The sequence below is a fragment of the Phoxinus phoxinus genome (genome assembly GCF_949152265.1).
Source record: "Phoxinus phoxinus genome assembly, chromosome: 24".
NCBI classification, from domain to species: domain Eukaryota; kingdom Metazoa; phylum Chordata; class Actinopteri; order Cypriniformes; family Leuciscidae; genus Phoxinus; species Phoxinus phoxinus.
Window position 1 is genome coordinate 12,662,365 of NC_136899.1, and position 18,230 is coordinate 12,680,594.

The window sequence follows — 18,230 nt, forward strand, 5'->3', positions numbered from 1 at the left end:
GTGACATGCCTTTTGCTTCTAAATAAAGGTTTACGTTTGGGAACAGGTAGATTTCTTCAAGCTGTGGCTCAGTGCATCTGTTCTGTTCCCTCCCTCTGTGTTGACTGGCAGGAGTCTAAGGGCTATTTCCATCTCAAGGCTGTGAAGTTGAGTGATTGACACATGGAACTACAAGCAAATGTAATATTTTATTTGTGAATGTTTACTGTGAAATGTTGGAGCTGAAGAACTTTGTTTAAAGGTTAGGGCGATGCTACCACAAGACATTAAGTTTTGACATTACGGTTAAATGAATAGTTCACTCGAAAATTTAAATTGTCATTATTTACTCGTACTGAATGGAGCAATTTTATGAGAATTTATTGTTTTTGCATCCTTTTTTAGATGCTTTTGAAGCATATTTTTAGTTGTAATTGTATGGAGAAAAATCAACTAGTGAATTCTTAGTTTTAAGGCATACAGGTTAGGCTGAACATGAGGGTGAGGAAGTGGTGACAGAATATTCATTATTGGGGAAAAATATCCCTGCTATCAGTGTAGAGAGTAATGTATTTTAATGAATAAAATGGTTCACTCAACAAATGCATTTATTCTATTTGTAAATATGCTTTGTTTTCTGTAAAGTGTGTATCATTGTCATGTGACCTCTGGAGTTCTTCCTTGAAAACTCCATCTTCCACTCTCTGTAAGGGGAGAATAGGTTGAAGACTTCATAAAGGGTTATTTCAGCACCCCTGTGAGACGAGTAATGAAGAAGCTTTGCATGATTCATTGAGGTGTTAGTGCCTGTTGAGAATGACTTTATAGGTCATAAAAGTGTTCTTTGACCTTCTAGTTGAATGTGGCTTCACTAAAAGAATCTCTCAAAAGGCTCTGGGTAATCGATACCAAACAAAACTACCTGAAGTTGTCCGTGCCATCTTTTCAGTGTCTCAAAAAAGCTCTAACTGACTGGATGAGTGAAAAGAAGTCATTGTTTTATTGGTGACACCTTCATTTTACAAAGTGCAAATGCTGCATACATTACCAAAAGTTTGCGGCCTGTATGATTTTAATCAGCTAAGATGCTTTCAATTTATCAAAAGTGACAGCAAAGACATTTATAATGTTACAAAAGATTTACATTTCAAATAAATGCTGTTCTTTGGAGCTATTCATCAAAGAAAATCCTGAAGAAAAAGGTATCACATTTCCAAAAATAATTAAGTAGCACAACTGTTTTAAACATTGATAATAATAATAAATGTTTCTTGAGCAACAAATCATTATATAAGAATGATGTCTGAAGGGTCACGTGACACTTAAAACTAATCTCATCTAAGCCTTGCCAATATAAACATTCAAGCACAAGAAGATGCAAAAGAGAACTCTGGTGCGCTGTGAGAAGATTTATTTGCGCACACAGGAAGCCGTGTCTCAGACAGCACGTAAATATTGAGTTCTCTTTCAAGTCTACAACGCATGTGTACAGTATCAATGTAATAGATATGTGCATTACAAATATTCCTGCTGCTGTCTGTGTTTATGTTAAAGGGGTGGTATAATGCAGTTTTCACAAGATGTAAAATAAGTATTTTATGTCCCCAAAGTGTGTATGTGAAGTTTTAGCTCATAATCCCCCACGGGTATCTTTTATAGCATGTTAAAATTTTAACTTTTTGAGGGTGAGCAAAAACACAGCGTGTGTTTTGTGTGTGTAATGTAAATGATGCAAATGAGCTGCTGCTCAGGGGGCGTAGCTTCAATCTATAAATTGTGTTCCCGGGGGCGGGGTTAATGTAAATTTTAGGAGGAAGACAAGGAATTCACTCACTGCTCTTCACTAAATAACTTTTGTAACTTTCATAATGATTCATTTATACTGTGAAGATTATATGAAATGTTGTTGATTTGATTACTTTATTCAATTTCTGTACCTGAAAACTACTGTTAGATACCTAAAAAGCACAGTTTATTTGATGGTTTATTTGGCCTATTGTATTTATTCGTACTGTTGCTTGTAGTTTGATTATTTTATTATATTTTATTTATTTTTTGACAGTAGTCGTTTTTCCCCTGATCATAGCACATACCGAACAGTACCAAAACCGAACCGTGAGTAATTTGAACCATCACACCCCTATTGTGTACGCAAGTTCAAAAACACAGTGAGATAATGTGTGCACAATTTGTATTAATTAGGAAGTATGATACAAGGGAAATAGGACGCTATTGAGGACAGCTTGTTACTTTATAATAATTAAAGCCGATGATTTTGATAGTAATGCTTGATTCATTTTAGAAAGTGATGCAGCCCTCTTACATTTGGTTTTCAATGACAGATTGTGAAGTCATTAAGAATGAATTTGTGCTCTGGGAGAAGGAAGTCTCTTCTGTTTTTGAATATGTCTCCTTATTGTTTTCTATCAAAACTGACAGTTCACAAAGACTGTTGAAACACAACATGTTGAATATGTACGATCAGAAAACCTGATGTGTGGGGGGAACCCCGAAGACAAACGCGTGCACGCTCTGGAGATTATCACGTGAAACGAAACAATATCCAATCAGAAAGCGAGATGATGGGAGACACGGTCATTCACACACACACACACACACACACACACACACACACACACACACACACACACACACACACACACACACTTACACTTGCAGGAAGCTGAGTGTTAAGGGTTCAGTGAGGTTCTATAGAGGAATTAAAGAACTATTTCAAAAAGAGACAATAAATCCAATAAAGAATAAAGACAATAAAGAAATATAATTAAAGCTGCAAGCAGCGATTGCGGGCCCAAGCCGGTGGCACCGCCACCCTGGTGCCTTTAGTTCCACTAAAGGCACCGGGTGGCGGTGCCACCGGCTTGGGCCCTCCATCGCTGCTTGCAGCTTTAATTATATATATATATATATATATATATATATATATATATATATATAAAAAAATATATATATATATATATAAAAAAAATATATATATATATATATATATATATATTATGTAAATTCTTTTTTCCCCCTATTTTTAACATATATATTATTATATATATAATAATAAAAATATATATTATTAACATTTTTGGATGCTAAACTATTCTTTTTATAGGCTTTGTACTTTGTACACTTTGTACACTCACGTTCCAATATAGAAAAATGATCCTCTTCAAATGCGCAAAAATGTGCTTGGAAACATCACAGTGGAGCGGTGCTTACTATGAACGGCACAAACTGTACAACTGACTATTTAAACAGAGCAGTGTAATTTTTATATGTAAGGTTGACTATTTTATTATTATATTTTATTAAGGCTATAATGAACATTCTGCGATGTCAAGATTGCAATGCTGGAATGCTGTGTGTGTGTGTGTGTGTGTGTGTGTGTGTGTGTGAGGCTCGATCGAACAATGGAGACATAAAAACATACTCCGTCATTTTGTTCATACAGAACACAACATTGTGCTTTTGTTAAACTATAAACTCTTGTCAAACTGTAACCTACAACTGTCACCCAACCAAAATCACACACACACACACACCCCCTCCCCTCCCCTAAACCCTCCCCTCCCCTCCCCTCCCCACACAGACAGACACACACACAGAGAGAATGGCAGAGAGACAGAGAGAGAGAAAATACACATTCAAACCACAATATCTGACTTCCTGTTGGTCGGAGCTAATGACTGTAAATTAGAAAGTTGTCCGGATCGAAGAGAAGAATATACGTACCGAGTTTGGTTACTGTAGGTAAAACTATAACTAAGTTATAACACACTTTATGCATCCTTTTTTAATCATAAATTTGTTTCCTCGCCACGGCCAAACCGTTCGAGATATCAAAAATCCCCTGGCAATTTATCATCCTCCATGTCTTGACTTCATGCTGACCGAGTTTCGTGGTCATCGGATGAATTCTCTAGGAGAAGTGTTTCAAATGCGAGAGCAAGCGTTCTCCAATCAACCCGTAATAGCCGACTTCCTGTTGGGCTGGCGTAAAACTTGACCCAGGGAAAGTTGTTCGGCCCGATTAAATCTATATGTGTACCGAGTTTCATATTAATTCATGCAAGCGTGTTTGATATACGGACAAGTGTTCGAATCCCAATCCAGGGGGCGCTGTCGAGCCCCCCTGCCACGCCCGGGTACCAGCTTCAGCCTGGCCCTGATGGGTTCTGACCTGTGTGCAAAATTTCAAGAGTTTTCGAGCATGTTAAGGCCCTCAAAAGTGCCAGAGATTTTGCACACAGCAGAGAAATGGTTAAACTAAACTAGCCCCCCTCCTCACACACACACTCACACACACAGAGACGCAGAGGGGCAGAGGGAAAATGCTCCAAACAGTACACATTCAAACCAAAATATCTGACTTCCTGTTGGTCGGAGCTAATGACTGTAAATTAGAAAGTTGTCCGGATCGAAGAGAAGAATATACGTACCGAGTTTGGTTACTGTAGGTAAAACTAATACCCCATTTTTGACTAAAGGTGGCGCTACTGAGCCCCTTACCACGCCCGTTTCTGAAACTTCGCACATGTCTATTACACAATAAATGTCAAATGCATGTTGAGTTTCATGCTATTTGAAGCATGTTAAGAGCCTCAAATGCATCCAAAAAGAATATAAAAGTTTAAAGCGTTGCCATGGCGACAGTATTAAAGATATCAATAATCCTTTCACAGGTCTACATCTGTCGTGTGTTTACATTATACAGATGAAGTTTGAAGCAAATCGGTAAAAATAAGAGGGTGATTTCAAAGCATTTCGAAAGTGACACACTTCCTGCTGCCAGTTGGTGGCGCTATAACTTTGACTCACAATAGTCACATCCATGTGATGGGCCTCTTACAGCGAACACACTGCTGAAGTTTCATCAAGATCAATTAATGTATGAGGATGTTATAACACACTTCCTGTTTCCAATATTCGCCATAAATTCGTTTCCTCACCACGGCCAAACCGTTCGAGATATCAAAAATCCCCTCGCAACTTTTCATCCTCAATGTCTTGACTTCATGCACACCGAGTTTCGTGGTGATTGTTTGAATCGTCTAGGAGGAGTATTTTAAATTCCATTGCATGTGTTTTTTAAACTACGCCAAATAGCCGACTTCCTGTTGGGCTGGGGTAAAAAGTCAGAGCATGAAGGATATATGAACCGATGAGATCTATAAGTGTACCGAGTTTCATATTATTTCATGCAAGCGTGTTTGATTTATGGACCAAGTTTTCGGACCCCGTTCCAGGGGGCGCTGTCGAGCCCCCCTGCCACGCCCGGGTACCAGCTTCAGTCCGGCTCTAATGGCCGCGGGTTCTGACCAGTGTGCAAAGTTTCAAGAGTTTTTGAGCACGTTAAGGCCCCCAAAAGTGGCAAAAACCTTGAAAAAAAATTTATTATAAAGAAGAAGAAGAAGAAGAAGAACAAAAAACCCTTAGAAGAACAATAGGGCTCTGCGCCCTTTCAGGGCTTGGGCCCTAATTAATATCTTTCTGTGTAAAAGGATTATGCTGGGTACAATGTTTTTTTTCCCTGTGAATTTTCTGTGAAAATCATTCCAAACACTATCATCGCAATTTCTTCCTGCCATGCTTATTCTGAAGTCTCGCGAGATTTTGCGTGTTCACAGTCGAGACTCTGGTTGAAAATCTGCTAGTGTGTGGTGTTCTGTCTTTGTCACATCATGGCACACCACACAGAGCAAAACGGTTAAATCTAGGATTTTTTTGTCCTCATCTTTGTGGTCTATCACATTTTGAAAATCTTATAAGATGTAAAAAATATGTTGGTGTGTACCCAGCATTAGTTTGAAAATGTTCCAGATGTTATGTAGAATTAGCTTTGGAACATGATTTCTCTTATTGTTATGATATGGTTTACATAAGTGTGAGAAATGCGATAAATTTTTATATAAATAAGTTTGTCGTGCTCTAATTTCTCTAATCTGCTTTAATCGAAGTATCTGTGAATGACACTGAATGAGGAAGGCAATAAATATAGGCAAATAACCGCCAGAACTGTTCACCTGGACTACCCACATATGAACTTCTCAGCAATGTCATTTTAGTATTATTCATTTATTAATATTTTCAAATATAGATTTTATTTCTGTATATTCAGTTTTCATTTTAATTTGAAATTCATTTTAAATTCGTTTTTTTGTACACAATTTAGTTGTGCTTATATTTCTTTAGTACTAACATTTGTCTTTTTTAAGTTTTTTATTTCATATTTGTTTTATGTTGTTTCTCAGTCATGTTGTATACGAGTCTAAACCCAAAGGCACTGATGTCCTCTTTTTTTTTCCGGACCTACAAAGAGGGTTGTGACGTGAATCATACTGGTATGAAGATCTTTTAAGTGATGTTTTCAGGAGAAAAAACTTTCTGACTTGCCCCCTCCTATGTGTTTATTTGTTGTACAGAGTTCATGACTAAATCTGAAAGGAAAATAAGCTGAATTTCGATCTCGTATCTTTTTCTCTACATCACTCACTCTTGTTTTCTGGACAATGCTTGAATTATTGATTTGTAGAGGAAGCTACCAGAGTTCACTGCGGTCTATGCCAATCCCAAACCATAGTCTACCACGATTCTGCTCTCTTCTTCAGACAGGCTTCTTTTTGGCCAAAGGCAAATTACATTTCAGAGTCCAGGATGGAAAAAAGATTTGGTCAGGAGAGGATAAAGTGCTGTCAGGTTTCGCTCGGTTCACTCAACATTTATCCTCAAGAAATCAGCTTTCTGTTGATTAGTTTACTTGCACACTCAGGTCTGGCCCAAGCACTTCACTACAGAAGGCACGATAGAGAGGCTTTTTAATTTCTGATGGCTCAGAGATGGTGGGTTTCTTGCACGCTTGTCATCTGACTGAAGTATTTGACTTATTAGATGCTGCATTCAATCTGACTGATTCCTAGCCATGCTTCATCCCGCATCCATATGAAACACTTGACAATGTCTTAAAGCTTCAAGTCTTCCAGACTGTCATCCTATAAAAACAAACCTGTGGTTCATGACAGAGGATGATCTGAGCATAGTGTTTTTTTTTACGAGAAAGGCTTTTTTTGTGGCACATCTGCTGTCGTTTGATTGAGCTGCACTGCACTTTCAGTTACCTTTTAGATTGTTCAACTGGTTTGTGGAGCTACTTTCTATGGAAGCTTATTTCCAACACAGAATTTTAAAAAAAGGTAATTGCAACTTTTTATCTCGCAATTCAGACTTTTTTCACGCAATAACAGGTTTACAAATCGCAATTCTGACTTTAATTCTTGCCATTGCGAGTTTAGAACTCGGAGCCCCAAAAGGACCTTTGCAAAAATAAAAATCTACAGACTTTCACGTGCTCACGAGAAACTTTTGCGTGCGCACAAGAAACTCTCGCGTGCGAGAGAAAAACGTAGAATTTCTCGTTTTTATACTGTATAAAAAAAACATAATTTCAATGAAAAAAAAAGTCTTGTGTGCTTATATCTCGCAGTTTTGACTTCAGGATTGTGAGATCATCCCAATGGGCTTTATGCACAGCTGCACTACTTCCAGAACTTTAGCCAGCTCCTTTGTTTCCTGTCTGCCATTATTGGACAAACTGATTAATCCAGGTGTGCCTGACCAACAAGAATAATCAGACACACCTGGATTAATCAGTTTGTCCAATAATGGCAGACAGGAAACAAAGGAGCTGGCTAAAGTTCAGGAAGTAGTGCAGCTGTGCATAAAGCCCATTGCATTCATAGTACAAACATTCATACTATATAGAACTTCATTTTTAACTGTCAAAAAAAACAAAACAATATGTGATTTTGGACGAAGCCTGTCTCTTGTTTCGCTCTTGAATGAATCTGCTTTTGAACAGTTCTGTTGAATTAACTGTTTGTTCAGTACATTTACATGCATCCTCATAATACAATTATAATGCAATTGTGGGTTAACTCTCTGCACAGTCTCTGCTCCGTATCTTCATCCAGACACCGCGAAGAACGGGACGGAAACGTAGGCAAACCGGGCATTGTGATCTTTATCACATTACTGAAAAATATCCAAGTACATCCATTAAAATGTATTTTAAATTTGGTGCGAGATTTAAACAATGGGCAGTAACATGCATACTGGATGCGTATATGAGTATAGAATAATCAGAATAATAAAAATTGCATGTAAACTGGGGTAAAGAGTTCTGCTCGTGTCATGTAAACATCTTACTGCGATTAAGACCATACTCTGATTATTAGAAATAATCGCATTATTGGTGCACATGTAAACGTAGTCATTGACTCGCTCATAAAGTCAGTTGTTACATTCCTTAACGAACCTGTGTTTTTGAATGATTCTTTTCAATAAATAAATAAATGTTTCACTCATAAAGATAGTCAGATTTTTCCACCAACTGTTACAATGTAACCTGTAGAAAATCACTTAAAGTTCCCCTGTAGCCAATCATATCATCCCTTAAAACTTACCTTTGACAACCAAAATGACATTTTAAAGTTTTTTCCTTGAAAAATTTTTGTCATGCCTTTAGCTTTAATGTTACTTGACACTCTTGTCTCATTTAGTATAGGCGGTTCTATGAATATGCAAATTAGCCACACCTCCACTCACTCACAACAGTTCAGAGATTCACTCATTGACGATCACACATTGATGTGATTGATTTCAAGATACTTTGTGACGTCAGAAACTCCAGTGATTTCAAACCGCATTTTTGAGAGTTTTAAGGAGAAAATACTCAGCAATGGTGTTGACTTATGAATTTGCACATGTTTTGTCTTAAAGCATATTAAAAACACCACATAGACTTATAAACAAAATTAAAAGCATGATTTTCACCACAGGGGGACTTTAAAACTCCCCACCACTAATGCACAGACTGGCAGTCTTTCTGGTACAAACACAGACAAGCGGAGGGAAACAAAAAGTAAAATTTCCCAGTACTGTTGGACGCACATCAGACCTTTTGCAACATCGCCCAACCAATCAAATTTGAGGACTGAAATTAACTGTTTGATAATTAACAACAGTGCATTTAAATGTTAACTCTATGCTAAATATCATCTTTTACAGTATTCTCCACAGAGAAAAGTAGGTCATAGAGGTTTGGAACGACATGATGGTGAGTAAATGATGACAGAATTTTCATTTTAAGTGAGTGAAAGCTTTACTACCAAAAGATTCATTCAATCTAGAGCCACATGAACATGAAATCTGTCCAGCTATTTCTCTCTCTTCATGCTACCCGGTCATTAGCATTCAACACAGCAGAGCTGATTGAGATGACCTGCAATAACAATCCGTCCAATCAGTAATTTTTGTGCACTTAGCGTCAAGAGAGGCAGCCTGTCCAAAGAATGATGATTCTGTCATGACATACTCACACATGGCTGCAAAGTATAATGAAGCCTGAGAGAACATTTGTTGTGTCCTTTTCAGGTGAAAAAGGCAATTACCAAGGAAACAATTAATTTTAATTTTATAAATGTTCATTGTTTTCATTTACGACAACATTCCAGCTAAACGTTTTGTTTTGCCAGCCAACTGAAGGGACAATGTAATTATTCAGATATGCATGAGGGCTCGACTATTGAGCTGCAACAGAACTGGATCACTGGACTTGGAATACTTATAAGGGCTTATAAATTGGTGTAGAATACATGTCTCAAGGCCAGTAAGACTGCAAGATGAATTTCTATAGGGATTCATTAAGAGAAAAAATTACTCTGAGAAATATATGAGAAAGGAAGAAGTTATTCCAAGAGAAAATAAAACAATGGGATGGGTTTCGAAGAGTAAATGCCAGAGCTTTTTCAAACTTTTGCTTGCACCAACACCAAATTGTGCAACGGAAACCACCTATTTAAATGTGGCATTTTAGAAATTAGTGTCTTATTTTCATCTGTTATTATTTTTGGTGACATTTGATCTCCTGTGATCATGCTCCTCTTCAGAGCTGTGTAATTCAGTCATATTATGCTTTGCGCCTGTGATGGCATTTTCCTAGCAGTGGAGAGTCAGACAGAAAGTTATTCCCTTGGCTAAAGGGTGTAAAGCACTAATGGAATTCTAAAACCCTTCAATGCAGTGCTGGAGGTTTTTATATCAGCTCGATCGTTGCTATGAAAAAATCTGCCTGCAAAGAAGCCTTACCTTAAGTAAGAACCTTAAATTCTCTAAATCTTCAATAATTCAGGGCGAAATGTTCAATTTTAAATGTTATCCATCAGCAACTGTATTCTCATTTACCGATAATAGGCATTTCTGTGATGGATGTCATGTCTTTAGTGGGCTGGGGGGGCACAGCACTACAACATTTGCTAAGTCCATTGATATGTGGGTGTTTCTTCAAATCTGGCACTTGTTCTAGACGCCGGTTTGTGTTGAAATATCTATCTTTTTTTATGTATAGATTTTATTGTTTTACTCTTGTCCCAACTCTTCTCCCAACGTTTAATCTCAAAACATAAAAAATATGAATTATTAAAACGGAAAGTGAAATAATTATGAACAATTTCAATAATTATTTTTTAAATGTCTTACAATACCGATTGCAAAAGTATGCGATCAGTAAAATCCAGGGGGGGAAGAATCAGCATTGATAATAATTTACAATATTACTGTATCTTTCATCAAATGAATGCAGCCTTGATGAGCATAAGTGGCTTCTTTCAAAATCATACAGACTGCAGACTTACTGTAGTATGTCTATTTTGAATATATTGTGACTGTTATGGTAGCATACTTTTATTGTGCGTCATTTCTAATTGAAGGGTTAGTTCATCCAAAGAGGAACATTCTGTCATCACTTACTAGCTCTCATGTTGTTCCAAACTGTATGAGTTTCTTTCTTCTGTTGAACACAAAAGAAGACATTTTCAAGAATGTTAGTAACCAGACAGTTGTCCGTAGCCATTGACTTCCATTGTATTTTTTCCTACTATGGAAGTCAATAGCTGTGGTTACCAACACTTTAAAATATCTTCTTTTGTGTTCAATAGAAGAAAGAAACTCATACAGGTTTGGAACAACATGAGGGCTAGTAAGTGATGACAGAATGTTCCTCTTTGGGTGAACTAACCCTTTAGTTTGTATTTTTTTAGTATGTATAAAATGTTAGCTAATAAAGTAGCCATAGCCAGAAAAATTATAGGTGTGTAATGTTTAAATATATTGAATACAATGTTATTTCCAACACAAAATTCTATTTAGACACAAAACATAATTTGTGATGTACTGTACCAGACATTTTTGTTACAGAAAAAAAATCTGAAATCCATGATAATATGATGTGCATCATATCATCACCTGTCTAAACTTTGGCAGATTTACACAGCACATGATTGTTGAGTTTGGACCAGTGACCCCTCTCTGCTCTCTCTTTTTTCTGCTTGGCACTTCTGGCCTGTTATTCCTTGCCTGCCATATCAGCCTAGAGGATTATTTTAATGACTACTGGATATTGGTGGGATATTGTCTGTTATCTGGAGGGAAACAAGGCGGCTAATGATGCCATATCTTCAGCATTACCTGTCTCTGGATGTCCAATTAACTCCTTTAGAGTGAGAAGTGAGGGGTTTTCAGCCAGTGCAAACTGCTAGAGTATAAATCAGTCTCTGGTCTCATTTTAAACCCGGACGGAGTCAAATAGAAAAGGCGTCAGATTGCCAGGTGGATCAATGGAGATATTGTTAAGGGAGTTTTGTCTGACAGAACAGCATCTCACTTCTGTGATAAAAGTGAGAAGGGAAAGAAACACCTCAGGGCAGGCTGGGAACAAGTAGTGGATGCAACTGAAGAATATCTGGCAGAATGTGCTTTGCCATTTTAAAGTCTTACAAATGATAGCAAATCACATGGTAACTGATACTGTAATGACTTTCTGACTTTCGGATGAAGGGATATTTCACCCAATAATGAAAACCCACCCTCATGTTGTTCTAAACTTGTATTACTTTCTTTTTTTCTGTGGAAAGGAAATATTTTTGGTTTTTTTTCCATACAATGAAAGTCATTGGAGTACAAAACATAGACCCTTTTCACAGACTTTAATGATGTGTTGTCATCATTATTACCCAACTATGACAACTTACGCTTCTGAAAACCACAGAAAAGTGAAAAGTGTCCATTGACTTTGTCAAAAAATGAAAGAAATTCATACAGGTTTAGAACGGCAAAAGGGTGAGTAAATAATGACAGAATTTTCATTTTCATCATTACACTATCCCTGTAATGATGATGTTTACTTAGTTTACCTAATCGCTTTGTCATTTTATTGCTTTTTTCACCTTTTATTATTAGAAGCAGAACATGAATCTATACATTGAAGAGTTAAGAATTGAATCGAGATTAAAAGTGGGGACAGATCTGAACCTGTGTTTCCCACCGGAGCACATGTGCAACGCACTAGGCCACAGCTCTCTCCATCTTGAAGATGTTTTTTGTTGGCATCACCCTGTTATGGTGTTATGATGATGTTTTGTGCACATTTAGTCACCGGAGACCGAAAACAGAGCAAGCGTTTCAGTCTGTGTTCTACTAATTTCTCTATATTTCATTGAAAAGCATCCATCAGCATGTGTCTCCCAGTACCTACAGTAACAGATAAGTTCGATAAGGCCCATTTATCAAGCCGTTCTCTATTTAAGGAAAGAGAGAGTGTCGATCAATACCAGGCTCCCACTGGGGTTCATTCTACACAGTGGGTTGGACTGTCAGAGAATCATTATGCAACAGTAATCTCCCCAACATGAGAAAAGAGCCGTCCGTGTGCCCCAGAGAAAAGCCGTACTGATGATGAGATGAATTTTCGTTCAGTGCCAGGTTTCAATGTGGGGGCTGCCATTTCTTTTCTTTTTTTCCAGGAGGAAAGCAATGCTCTCCCAATTTAGGTCGGTCTGATGAGCCGTTCTTCCTGGCTATCGTGTCAGACTTTCCCCCGGGATGGCTGAAATGGCAGACAGGCGTTTCGCAATGGACAGCGGCGTGAACAGCCGCTCTGGCTCTGAAGAGTTGGCTCTCGCCACTGTGATCCTCTTGACAGGAAAATGAAGCTGTCATTCATGGTCCTGATGTGTAGAGCCAAGATCCCGCCATTTACATGTGACGGCAAGGCTTTCCTTCTTACATGAAAGAGTGGAAGAAAGACGTCACTCTCTTTTACATCACTTAGATAAAATGGGATGAGGCACAAGGGGAACCTTAAAGGAGACAGGACTGATAAAGATGGAGGGACGTGTCTTTTGAAGTGACAGAGAGCTGCAAATTCGAAAGAAATGGCGTAATGTGGGTCCCAGGCAAGAAGAACTAGATACGATGGAAATGAGATTTGTGTCTCACCGATCGATTTTCCTGGGAGGGATTGAAATATTTGTGCCAGGATTCTGTTGTTTGTGGGGGAAGAGAGAGAGAGAGAGAGAGATGTTGGAAATGTTGGTGCTGAAGTAGAATTTGAAGTTTCATTTATAAAATGTCTCTCAGAGTGCATCATCGGGGAGCCATACACATGCAAATACAGTACGAGTCTAGCAAACAAGACCAATTGTTTTAGTGTTTTCCCTAAACAACAGCTGTTGTTGGTAACTTTCTCCTTGGTTTCATTTGTCTCAAAACCGAATTAACCTCCAGCATATTGTTATAGAGGGAGTGATATTGGATATTCACACTGGGGTTTTTAAGTGTATCATATTTTTAAGTGGAAATCAAACCTAGACTTTACACTAGAGGCCTGCAATCCCGCGGGGCTACCGCAGAATCAATGCAACAGAGTGCGGCATGGGACAAAATTTGATGGGGGAGTGCGGGTGGTAAGAAGCTGTGTGTACGGGGTGCGGGAGAATAAAATTATTTGCGGGACTTCTGATTGCTTTTAGAGGGAAAAGTTGCCTATAATTTCTGGTCTAGGATCAGGATTCTCCTTAATGATAGCATATTGGTGAAACGGATTTGGCAAGCGATCCAGTGCATATGTGTTTGCAGTCTAGGGAGCCTCAAAGGTTTCTATTTACAATGTGTTTTTGCAATGTAGCCAATCACAAACACATTTGTTGATTTCTTGAATGCAATGACCAATCAGAGGTGTTTAAGTTAGAGTCAATTCACCAGAGTTCTGCATGCTCTCAAATCCTCTCATTATAAAAAACAAAGTGTAGACATTATGAGGAATTCATTGCGTAATCGGCATCATTGTTTATAACAGAACTTTAGATTAACTTTAGATTCATTTTAAATTTCAGTTTTTAGTGTTTATAAAGGGAGCGCTCTTTGCAGGCTTTCTGACGTGTCAAATGGCAGAATGTTTTTTTGCGAGCGGGAGCAGAACAAAACATGAATGTTGTGAGTGGGAGTGGGAGAAGGAAACATATTTTTGCGGGAGTGGGACAGAATCCCACGGGAGCAGGATTGAAAAATCCGTCCCAAGCAGACCTCTACTGTACACCCGCACTCATACTGTATATAGGGGACACCAGGGCTATTTGTTACCCTTTACTCCAGGGCCATAAAGTCCTGGCTACCAAAAATATTCAATTGTTTTATTCAGCGAAGACACACTAAATTGATCAAAGGTGACAGTAAAAACATGTATAATACAAAAAATATATCTTTCAAATAAATACTGTAAACATTCTATTCATCAAAGAATTCTGGAAAAAAAAATCATGGTCGACTCTCCACAAAAATGTGTTATATAGCTGTTTTCAACATCGATAATAAGAAATGCTTCATGAGCACCAAATCAGCGTATTAGAATGATTTCTGAAGGATCATGTGACAATGAAAGAGTAATTACATTTTAAAATGCATTTTTTCAAAACACTTACTTTAAATTGTATTTTAATGTGTCCGTGTTACACATTACATGTATTTACTATAGTAAGAACTATAAATTTGGCATAATTACATGCAACTAACCCTAAACCAAACCCGTATCCTAGTAAGTACATGTAGTTAGTTAATATGACTCAGTACTTGTATAATTACACTGTAACAGGGACACATTCAAATAAAGTGTAACCTTGAATGGCAATAATTATTCACAATATTACTGTCTTTACTGTATTTTTTTATCAAATAAATGCTGCGTTGGTGAGGATAAGAGACTTCTTTCAAAAACTTTTTTTTGTTAAAATGGATGTATAATTGGACTGAAACCTTTGAGCTGTACACTCAAAAAAATTAATTGTTGAATGAACATGATTTAATTGTATCACCCAATATGCATCTAAGCAAGATTTGAATATTTTATTTGAACACAATATTGGTTTGTAAATTGAACATGATTGTAACATGTCAATGCAACTTCTTTGCAACTAATTGAATCAACATGTTTGTATTGTGTTAGACTAATCAGATGTATTCTCATTCAATCAAAGCACAGGAAAGCAGAATCACCAAAGGAGAAAATCTAATTTTTAAGTCACCATTATGGAGATCAGTGTGTGTTTTAGTTGGGCTCTTCACCCTTAAATTATTAACTTTAAGTTTTGTTTGGCTGCTGTACATAAGTTATAACAGCCAGATGAACAAATAGGAACGGTGATCTGATGGTGTTGGTTGTGTATTAACATAACCATTATTTCACAATCTTTTAACCTGAATCACTGAACTCATATAGAGTCCAATTTATGATTTAGGTTTATTTTATTAATTTTAGCTGCATAATATGTTTAGCTTTATCAATGAAATTAAACGATCAAATCAATAAAAATAAAAAATGTATATACACATTTCTTTTTAGGCACACACAGACATCAAGATTTAACATATGAATCTCAGCAATGGTGAGAAACAGATCACCTCTGATCATAAGCTCATTATTTATTCATGCAGCAATGCATGATGGGAGCTATGAATGAGTTTTGATTGGTGCAACACAGAATGCACTGCAACATGCTTTATAAATGTCACCATTGTTGTGATTCATACACTGATTCTTGATGTCTGTGTGTGCCCAAAAACGAAATGTGTATATATTATATATTTTTATTTTTATTGATTTGATCGTTTTTATTTCATTGAAAAGGCTAAACCTATTATGCAGCTAAAATTAATAAATTAAACCTAACTCATAAATTGGACACTATGAGTTCAGTGATTCAGGTTAAAAGATTGTGAAATAATGGTTATGTTAATACACAACCAACACCATCAGATCACCGTTCCTATTTGTTCATCTGGCTGTTATAACTTATGTACAGCAGCCAAACAAGACTTAGTTAATACTTTAAGGGTGAAGAGCCCAACTAAAACACACACTGATCTCTATAATGGTAACTTAAAAATTAGATTTTCTCCTTTGGTGATTTTTGCTTTCCTGTGCTTTGAGTGAATGAGAATACATTTGATTAGTCTAACACAATACAAACATGTTGATTCAATTAGTTGCAAAGAAGTTGCATTGACATATTACAATCATGTTCAATTTACAAACCAATATTGTGTTCAAATAAAATATTCAAATCTTGCTTAGATGCATAATGGGTGATACGATTAAATCATGTTCATTCAACAATTTATTTTTTTGAGTGTAGCCATTGTGACAACTAGCCCCGGTCTACTCTATGCGCATATGCAGAATGGATGTGCCAATCTAGTTTACACCTGTTTAACGATCACTGGGTTCGGGTTACAAATGGATGATCAACTCGTTTTCAGAACTCAGCAGGAGTACAAAAAGAGCTCCATCTCCCTGTTAAATTAGTCTGGCCCGGCGGCTGTGTTTCCAGCCAAGAGTGAATGGAGTGATTGATTGAGGCTGGTGTGAGCTGAGGTGAGGGAAAACAGGAAGCAGTCCATGCAGATAACATTGGTGGAGCAAACTCTTGGCCCTAGAGTTTAATGAGGCGTAGACTTCATACTGCGAATCACCACAGACCCCCAGAAGGCCAGGTGAGGCGTGCACACATGTGTCTTTTGGCCATGTTTCTTGTGCACCTGCATCCATCCCAGCATTCCTGGATCAACAGCGTTCAGAAGTACCAGCTGTACGGCGTGTGTCAGAGACCACTCACCATCTGTCAGAATGTCTGTCCATCACCACAATGATCATTTTTGCTGTTGTTTGTTCATTTTCTTCTGCTTGGCATCTCTTCAGTCACTCAGGGTGGTTGGCTTCCTGCCTGCAACTGCCATGTGTGGGTCTCCCCTGTATCTGTCAGCCCTGTCGGCGGAGTCTGAAACGTGCAGGTCTTTATTCCAGGCTCCTTAGTGGAATAGCAGGAGTCATTGCTACTAATTAAGTGTGGTGGAGATGAAATTCCTGAAGTTGATGGACTGTCTGGTCGAGCTGTTGCTAATTTCGGATTGTGTCCTTCTGTGGAGACCTAGGGTACATCAATGTCACAAATTTAAGCCACACTGAACAATTCATTTATAAGCACATTCTCTCTTTTGATGGAAGGCTGGAGATGTAGTCACACATCAAGCATTTGCATGGAGCTCTAATACATAGTACATTTTACACGTATTTCCCCTGGAGCCGCCTTGTGGAATAGAGCTTGTTTTAAGTAATTCGACTCTTGCATATATGACGACTGCAGCCAGCAGTGTGTCATCTGCTGAAATTGTGTTTTTCAACTCTAAATGATTGTGAAGCTCCAGTGATTTTCAAACAGTTCCAGCATCCATCTGTGATTCATCTCTACAGGTTAATGAAGTAAATGAGCAAACTATTGTTTTGCCATGAAAGGCACACTGTGCTTGTGTGATTTTGTGTGTGTATGTATGTATACTTGTCTGTGCTGTAGTCACAAGCTCGTGTGTATGTTTGCCCAGTGCACTTGCCAGCTCTACACTGTGTTTGGATTGTCTCTGCTTCTTTCTCGGCATGCAGATGTGGGCATTTGCACGCACATCAGCGCTTGCGAATGGCAGTCCAGCAGCCCCTAGAGCACGGTGTGCACTCCCAAAGAGCCAAGTGTTAATCCTTTTGAGCGTGTTGTGTCTTTACACACAGAGGGAATTAGTACTCGTATCTGTGGGTAGACCGTGAAGTACTCTTGAAATCTCAAGCACTGTAATTACCATTGTCTGCATGTTATAAGCAGCCATCAAACAGCTGTTGAGTCATGTGGTAGATTCTGTAGCTGTAGAATTGTTTAAACAGTAGAGCATGGCACTAGCTACAGTAAAAAATAATAATAATAATTCTGGAGTTTTTAAATTCGCTTTGGATAAATGCATCTTTCGAATGAATAAATGTATATGTAATGTAGTAGATTTGGAACAAGGGAATATGTATTTTAGTGTAT

The 18,230-nt window shown here is 37.7% G+C and overlaps 1 protein-coding gene across 2 annotated transcripts in view; it reads left to right on the forward strand.

Moving 5' to 3' along the window:
• The window catches only part of cntnap2a (contactin associated protein 2a), a 357,512-nt gene that overhangs the window by 254,195 nt on the left and 85,087 nt on the right, over positions 1-18,230 (forward strand). The window lies entirely within an intron of this gene.